This window comes from Otolemur garnettii, unplaced genomic scaffold, assembly GCF_000181295.1.
Source record: "Otolemur garnettii isolate 467f Iridium unplaced genomic scaffold, OtoGar3 scaffold00003, whole genome shotgun sequence".
Lineage (NCBI taxonomy): Eukaryota > Metazoa > Chordata > Mammalia > Primates > Galagidae > Otolemur > Otolemur garnettii.
In genome coordinates, this window is record NW_003852398.1 from 18,618,388 (window position 1) to 18,625,609 (window position 7,222).

General features: G+C 44.1%; 1 long non-coding RNA gene across 1 annotated transcript in view; it reads right to left on the reverse strand.

The window, feature by feature from the left end:
- Nucleotides 1-5,045: 5,045 nt before the first annotated feature.
- The window catches only part of LOC111726406, a 5,793-nt gene continuing 3,616 nt past the window's right edge, over nt 5,046-7,222 (reverse strand). Inside the window, exons 2-3 of the long non-coding RNA XR_002774184.1 lie at nt 6,192-6,338; nt 5,046-5,200 (exon numbers count right to left, since the gene is read on the reverse strand). This is a non-coding gene — a long non-coding RNA (uncharacterized LOC111726406). The remainder of the gene's footprint in view (nt 5,201-6,191; nt 6,339-7,222) is intronic.

Here is a 7,222-nt window from a genome sequence, read left to right on the forward strand (position 1 = left end):
TTTCCTGCTGGCCACAGCTGTTTGGACCAATGATAGGCACCAGTAGATCAGGTTTGAATTTAAAGTATCATGGGATACCACGTAAGTATTTTGTGCAAGTAGTAACACAGTCCAATTTATGATTTGAAAGGTTTTTGGAATATCTAAAGAGATGACTATGGTTGATATTGACAGTGAAGAAGGAGAAAAGTAAGCCATAGAGACCCCTCTCCTCCAACATCTAGAAGCTGAAAGAGGAAGAACAAGTTTTCTAAGGAGCCTGAAATATAGGAAAAACCAGGAAACTATAGGGTCATAAAAAGAGAGAGATTTAGAAAAGGGAGAGGTAGTCAACCATGGCTTAAGAAATAAGGAAGAGGCTGGGCACCGTAACTCACGCCTATAATCCTTGAGGCAGAAGGATCCCTTGATCTTAGGGGTTCCAGACCAGCCTGACCAAGACCAAGATCCCCTCCCTACTAAAAAATAGAAAAAATTAGCTGGGCATTGTGGCAGACATCTGTAGTCCCAGCTACTTAGGAGGCTAAGGCAGGAGGATCACTGGAGCCCTAGAGTTTGAGGTTGCTGTGACCTAGGCTGAGGCCAGGGTACTCTAGCCTGCACAATAGAGCGAAACCCTATCTCAAAAAAAAAAAGACAAGACAAGACAAGAAAGAAATAATGAAGAGGAGTCCATTTGTGAAGAGGATCTTCTGCTACCAGGAGCAGGGAACTGGGGCTGTAGCTGGGAGAAGAAGCAGCGACAAGGAAGTGTCTCAAGTACGCTTGTAGCTATTTTTTTACAAGAGAGCCTACCATTTATAGCTTCTTGCTGCACTTAAGATAACAATCTAAAAAGGCCACATCCTTGACTAGAAGTACACGTCCCTCTGTTTTATCAGTCAAGGTCCCAGCAGCAAACACTGGCAAACACTTCGGGGAGTGCAGCTAAAGACAGTGTAAGGAAGCCACAACTTACCACCCTGCAGGTGCGACAAGGAAAACAACAGCATTTGGGGAGGAGGAGTTGGTGGCAGGGTGAAGATACTGCCATCCAAGGCTGAAGAGGCCAGGGAAGGAGACAGAGGGACCTAGAGCCGCCAGACACCAGGCGGCCACAGGATGCCTACTGCCAGAAGCACGTGCCAAAGCAGGAACAAGAGGCAAGAAATATCATGACCTCTCTCTCTTCCGTCTTCTGATCGCCCCTCACAAAACTGGTAGAACCCAGAAGCCACGAGACTGAGGTCAGAAAGTCTACAGAAGGGCCTGGAGCAGGACAGAGAGGATAGAGAACGGCTGGAACAGCCAAATAGCCAGCATGTCCCTGCTCACCTCCCAGGCTAACCTCTGCCATTCTCCTCCTCTCACTCCAGCCTCAGGTTCTGGAACTCACTGAGCTACGTATTACCTTAGGCCTTGGCACAGGATCAAGAACACTCTGCCTCAGCAACTCAGAATAATCCTTCCACCTGCACCTTAAATGTCACTTTCTCACAGAAGTCCGTCCTGGCCCTCCCTGTACCCAGTCTAAATGAAATGTGGCTGCCATATTCTCTCACAGCACTCCATTCTTCCCTTTCCCGCATTTGTCATAGTTACCACTTACAGGTTTATCATGGTGTTATTTGTTCAATATCTATCTCTTCCATCAATGACCGTAAACTCCCTGAAAACAGGAATAGTACCTCTTTTTCTTTTCTTTTTTTTTGAGACAGAGCCTCAAGCTGTCCCCCTGGGTAAGAGTACCATGGCATAGCTCACAGCAACCTCCAACTCCTGGGCTCAAGCGAGTCTCCTGCCTCCCAAGTTGCTGGGACCACAGGTGCCCACCACAACACCTGGCTATTTTTTTTAGTTGCAGCCATCATTGTTGTTTGGCAGGCCCGGGTTGGATTCAAACCCCCGCCACCTTAGGTGTACGTGGCTGGCGCCTTAGCCTCTTGAGCCACAGGCGCTGAGCCAATAGTACCTCTTTTTCACAATATAAGTCTTGGCAATGGGTAAATCTCAAGTACATATTTTTTGAAATACTTAATGAGCTGCTCTGACACTCTCTCCCACGTTGCCTGAGATCTCTAGATATAAGCAATTTAGTAATATCTTATTTTATTTTTTTTTTGCAATTTTTTTTGGCTGGGGCTGCGTTTGAACCCGTCACTTCCGGCATATGGGACCAGCGCCCTACCCTTTTGAGCCACAGGCACCGCCCAGAAATATCTTACTTAATGAATCTTTTGTACCCTCCAAATGCTATGCTATAAATTTAGCTGTCCTCTCATTTATTCTTCACAACAACCTATGAAAACACGGACTCTTATCAACTCCTCATTTTTCCAATGAGGGATCTGAGATGAGAGAGGTCAAGTCATTTCGCCAAGGTCACACAGGTCTGGTAGAGCCTGGGTTTGAACCAAGATCTCGCTGCCACTAAAGCTCGTGCTCTGAACTCTTCCTGCACACTGCTCTGCCTCCTTAAATATCTGTGGTTGTTGTTTATTTGTTTATATGCCTCTCTTCCATATTAGACTATGTGGGGACCTACTTGGAATCTCAAAGTTGGTATGGGGATTGTTTTAAGCTGAAGACATTTGAGAGTCAACAGATGGAGATAAAAGCCTTCTCTCAGAGATTCTTTTATCTGACTCAAGGCAGAAACTTCTGAGACATAAAGACTGCCATAAATTCCATCTTCAGGGCACCTTCAACTCCCAGGAGAGAGGCCAAGAGTAAATCTATCATAAATCCTCTCTCTGGGAAATTTCATGACCCTAAAGAAGAGAGAAAGGACCATTCATACCTGTATAGAAAAAATGATCACAGACTTTCTCATCTCTCATTTGTTCCCCTAAAAAACGTACTTGTCTTTCCTAAAGAAACTTCATGCGGCCGGGTGCGGTGGCTCACGCCTATAATCCCAGCACTCTGGGAGGCCGAAGCAGGTGGATTGCCTGAGCTCATGGGTTTTGAGACCAGCCTGAGCCAGAGGGAGATCCCGTCTCTAAAATAGCCGGGCATTGTGGTAGGTGCCTGTAGTCCCAGCTACTCGGGAGGCTGAGGCAAGAGAATCACTAAAGCCCAAGAGTTTAAGGTTGCTGTGAGCTATGACATCACAGCACTCTACCGAGAGTGACAAAGTGAGACTCTGTCTCAAAAAATAAAAAAAACTCATTTGTTCTTCCTACAGGAGCCCTTTCTCCCTACTCCTCTTCCCTTATTAAGATAGGCATTTAAGCCCTAAATTCTAACCACCCCTTTATATTACTCATCACTGAGAACTCCCACGGTATGTACATTGCACACATAAACAAACTCTTCTTTATCTGTTACTTGTTGGTTTAATTCACAGGCCCCTAAGTAAAGATGTAAGGCTCGTGTAGGGGTCCTCAAACTTTTTAAACAGGGGGCCAGTTCACTGTCCCTCAGACCATTGGAGGGCCAGACTGCAGGCCCTGGGACGAGTCGGCTGCTAAGCAGGACAGGCAGTGGTGGCAAAAACACCTGGCGGGCCAGATAAATGTCCTAGGTGGGCTGCATGTGGCCCATGAGCTATAGTTTGAGGATGTCTGTGTAAGAGGGTAGAGGAAGAATTTTTCCTCCATTACAATGATAAGTTCTTTGGGTAATATTAGCTATGTTTCTATTTAACCCCACATTGCTGGTGGCCACTAAATGTTAAATGTTGACTCCCACCCCCAGGTCTTGAATTTCTGGCCTCAAAGTATCCTCCTGCCTTGGCCTCCCAAAGTGCTAAGATTACAGGGGAGAGCCAGTATGCCTAGCCATCATAACTCCAAGTCTTTAACTACATACATTCTGTTTAATAAAGAGCAGTGATCTTTCTATAAACTCTTCTGAACTCTTCTTCTAGAGCACAATTCTTTTTTTTATTAAACAATAACAATAGTAATACTGCAAAGACAGTAACATTCACATTGTCAGATAGAAGTATGTCTATTATAGAATGCTTTGATCAGTTAACTTCTTATTTTGTTTTTCCAAAGTCTCAAAAAAATAGACAACTAATATTTATAAATAAAAGATAATTTCAAAAAAACAGATCATGCCAAATCTTATAGACAATAGAAAAAGAAATACTTCCAAATCATTCTACTTAATCTGGATATACCTGATATTAAAATTGGAGAAAATATATTATTTTAAAGGGGAAATTACAAACATATTTCACTTATAAATGAGAACATATTAACATGTTGAATTAAAAAAATGTTTATGTAATGTACTTTGGTCCAAATTAAATATAATTTATATAAGAATTAGTCACTAATTTCTTTCTTTTTTTTTTCCTTGCCCACACCCCCCTCCCTCCTTCTCTGTCTGGTCTCCCCTTCCCCCATGCACCACCGTGTCATTACTTGTCTTCATATCAAAGTTGAATACATAGGATTCTTACTTCTCCATTCCTGTGATGCTTCACTAAGAATAATGTGTTCCACCTCCATCCAGGTTAGTACAAATGCTACAGCACAATTTGTGCTCTAACCTAGAGCATAATTCTTTTGATGAACTGATAGATTCAGGGACCTGTGGAGCCTAAGTATGAACTCTGGATACTTAGGGGCTTCCTCAGGACACTTGAACCTGTCTAGGAAGACCCTGCCTCAGAACCAGCCAGCCCATCCTTTGTGACATCCATCCTGCTCACCCTGAATCTGACTTGACTTTGCAGGATCGGTTCTCATAGTCACAAGTAGCCTACTTGCTTCATGACAGCACCTTGGCTTCCTGTTAATAGTTTTGAGAGGCCTAGACACTGGGAGCAGTATGGCCACTGTAGGCGTATGAGCTTCAGGAGACAGAAGGAGAGAAAGCACCTGGAGAGGCAGGGAAATGGTTCCAAGAACACGTCTGCCTGTGCCTGCCCATCCTCACAGAAGGAGCACAAAACGTGTTTGCCCTTTAGAGCACCTACCAGGCTTTCTGAATTGGCCCACCTGAGCCCCACTGACAGCCCTGAAAGGGGATTGAATTTCAGCCAAGAAATGCTCAACTGCCTGCAGAACAGAGAGTTAGCAAGGGCATGCCCTGGTGTCAGCTTACCTGCTGCACAGTGCTGGCAACTCCAAGGCGGCCTCAGACCACTTAACTCCTTCTTTCTTCATTGTTTCTTTTCCTTTTTAGTCATTCCACAAGGTAGTCTTTCCTGTTTCACTTCTCCCAACCCAGCTACTTTTGCGGAATTTGAAGAGCTAGAAAAGACCTGTGCCATGAAACCCAGAGCATTACGACCCTGGCAAAATCCCTCATGAGGTTTTTTTCACAATACAATTCCTAGACTCCACTTTACACTTTAGTAAACAACGGCTGCTTTTGTCTGCCAGGGCATGGCTTTCTTCAGAATTCCTTGAGAGAACTCTTCTTTCTCAACTCCACATGATATTATGAGGGCTACCAGTTCTCCAATGTGTGCCTCCCTTGAGGCAACTGGCCCCAAGATAGGCAGGCACATGGCCGCAACTAAGCCCATCAGAGCTGCTCCCTGTGATGTTAGACTCAGGGGATGAAATATCTTAGTGTCTCTTCCCCTTGGATGCCTAATAGAGAAAATGGTATCTATTCACTGCAAGATGGTAGCCCTGTTTCTTGGCAACTAGGAGAAACCTGTCTGCAACAAGGGAAAATGAGAATCAAAATTTGCTAAGTTCTGAGGCAAACTCCCCTGTTTCCTCTGTTGATAAATTTCTTTGCTTGGTTTAAACTTGTTTTAATCAAATTTCTGCCACTTGCAGCCCAGAGTGTAGGGAATAAAGTGAAGCAGGAAATTTCAAGAGTTGGACAAGAGCATCTAAAATTTTTAAAGATGTCCATGAATTTCTGATGGGTGGCTAGGTTAGGATACTCTGGTAGACCAACCCCTCAGTTTATGGAGAAAAACTTGAGGTCCACATAAGGACTTTGATATTAATGAGGTAGAATTATTTAGTGAGCATTTACTGCACACAAGACCCAATGGAAAGAGAGTTATATATATTATTTCACTTGATCCTCAGCCTATCAGTTTGAGTTTATTGTGTTTATTATATACATTTACTTGTTAACTGTGCCAGTTTTATCTACAGTTGCATACCTGTCACCTGTCATGGTGCCCAGAACATAGTAGACAATAGGAGCTAACTAAATACTTGTTGAATATTGAATAAAATTCATAGGTTAACATAACCATTATTAGTAATAGTAGCAGTGTCACTAACCTTTACAGAGTGTTCCTTCTGCTAGACACTGTTTCAAGTTCTTTTAAAATATTATTGGATTGGGTAGCACCTGTGGCTCAAGGAGTAGAGTAGGACGCTGGCCCCATATGCCAGGGTTGGTGGGTTCAAGCCTGGCCCTGGCAGAAACTGCAAAAAAAATTATTGGATTTATTTATCTGAATGAACCTATCATGTAGACTTCTATTGTCCTCCATTATAATGAAAAAACTGAGACACAATAATTTCCCAAAGTCACACAGCTAGTAAATAGCAAAACAAACATTCAAACTCAAGCACTCTGGGTCCAGAGTCCCATTTCACAGCTATTATCCTACACTGGTTTAAAGAACTTATTCACAACAACCACCCTTCTGAACAGCAGATGCAGAATTTGGGCCTAGGTCTGTCTGACTCCAGAGTCTTCACTCTTTAGCCACTACCCTATGTTTCCTCTCTGTGGCTAACTGTCTGGCAGTTCACACTAGTCCTCATAAATGGTGCCCCCAGAGTTGCATAATAATCAGCATGGCTCTTTGTAGCAACCTTATACTATGATTACAAACCAAGGATACTGACTTAGAGATGAGCACTCAGGTGTAAAACAAGATTCATGGGTCAGGCATCCTCAAACTACAGCCCGTGGGCCACAGGCAGCCCACCAAGGACATTTATCCCACCCACCAGGTGTTTTTCCTGCTTCGCAGCCAACTTGTCCTGGGGCCCCCAGTCCAGCCCTCCAATGGTCTGAGGGACAGTGAACTGGCCCTTTGTTTAAAAAGTTTGAGGACCCTTGGTCCAGGTATTCAAACTAAGGTGCAAACATTAGCCAGCTATATCAGGGTGGATCCTGCAGGAAGCAGATGCTGAGATGGAATTAGAAGTGTAAGATTTTGGCTCAACGCCTATAGCTCAACCGGCTAAGGCGCCAGCCATGTACACCTAAGGTGGCAGGTTCGAATCCCCAGCCCGGACCCGCCAAACAACAATGACGGCTGCAACCAAAAAATAGCCGGGCGTTGTGGCGGGCGCCT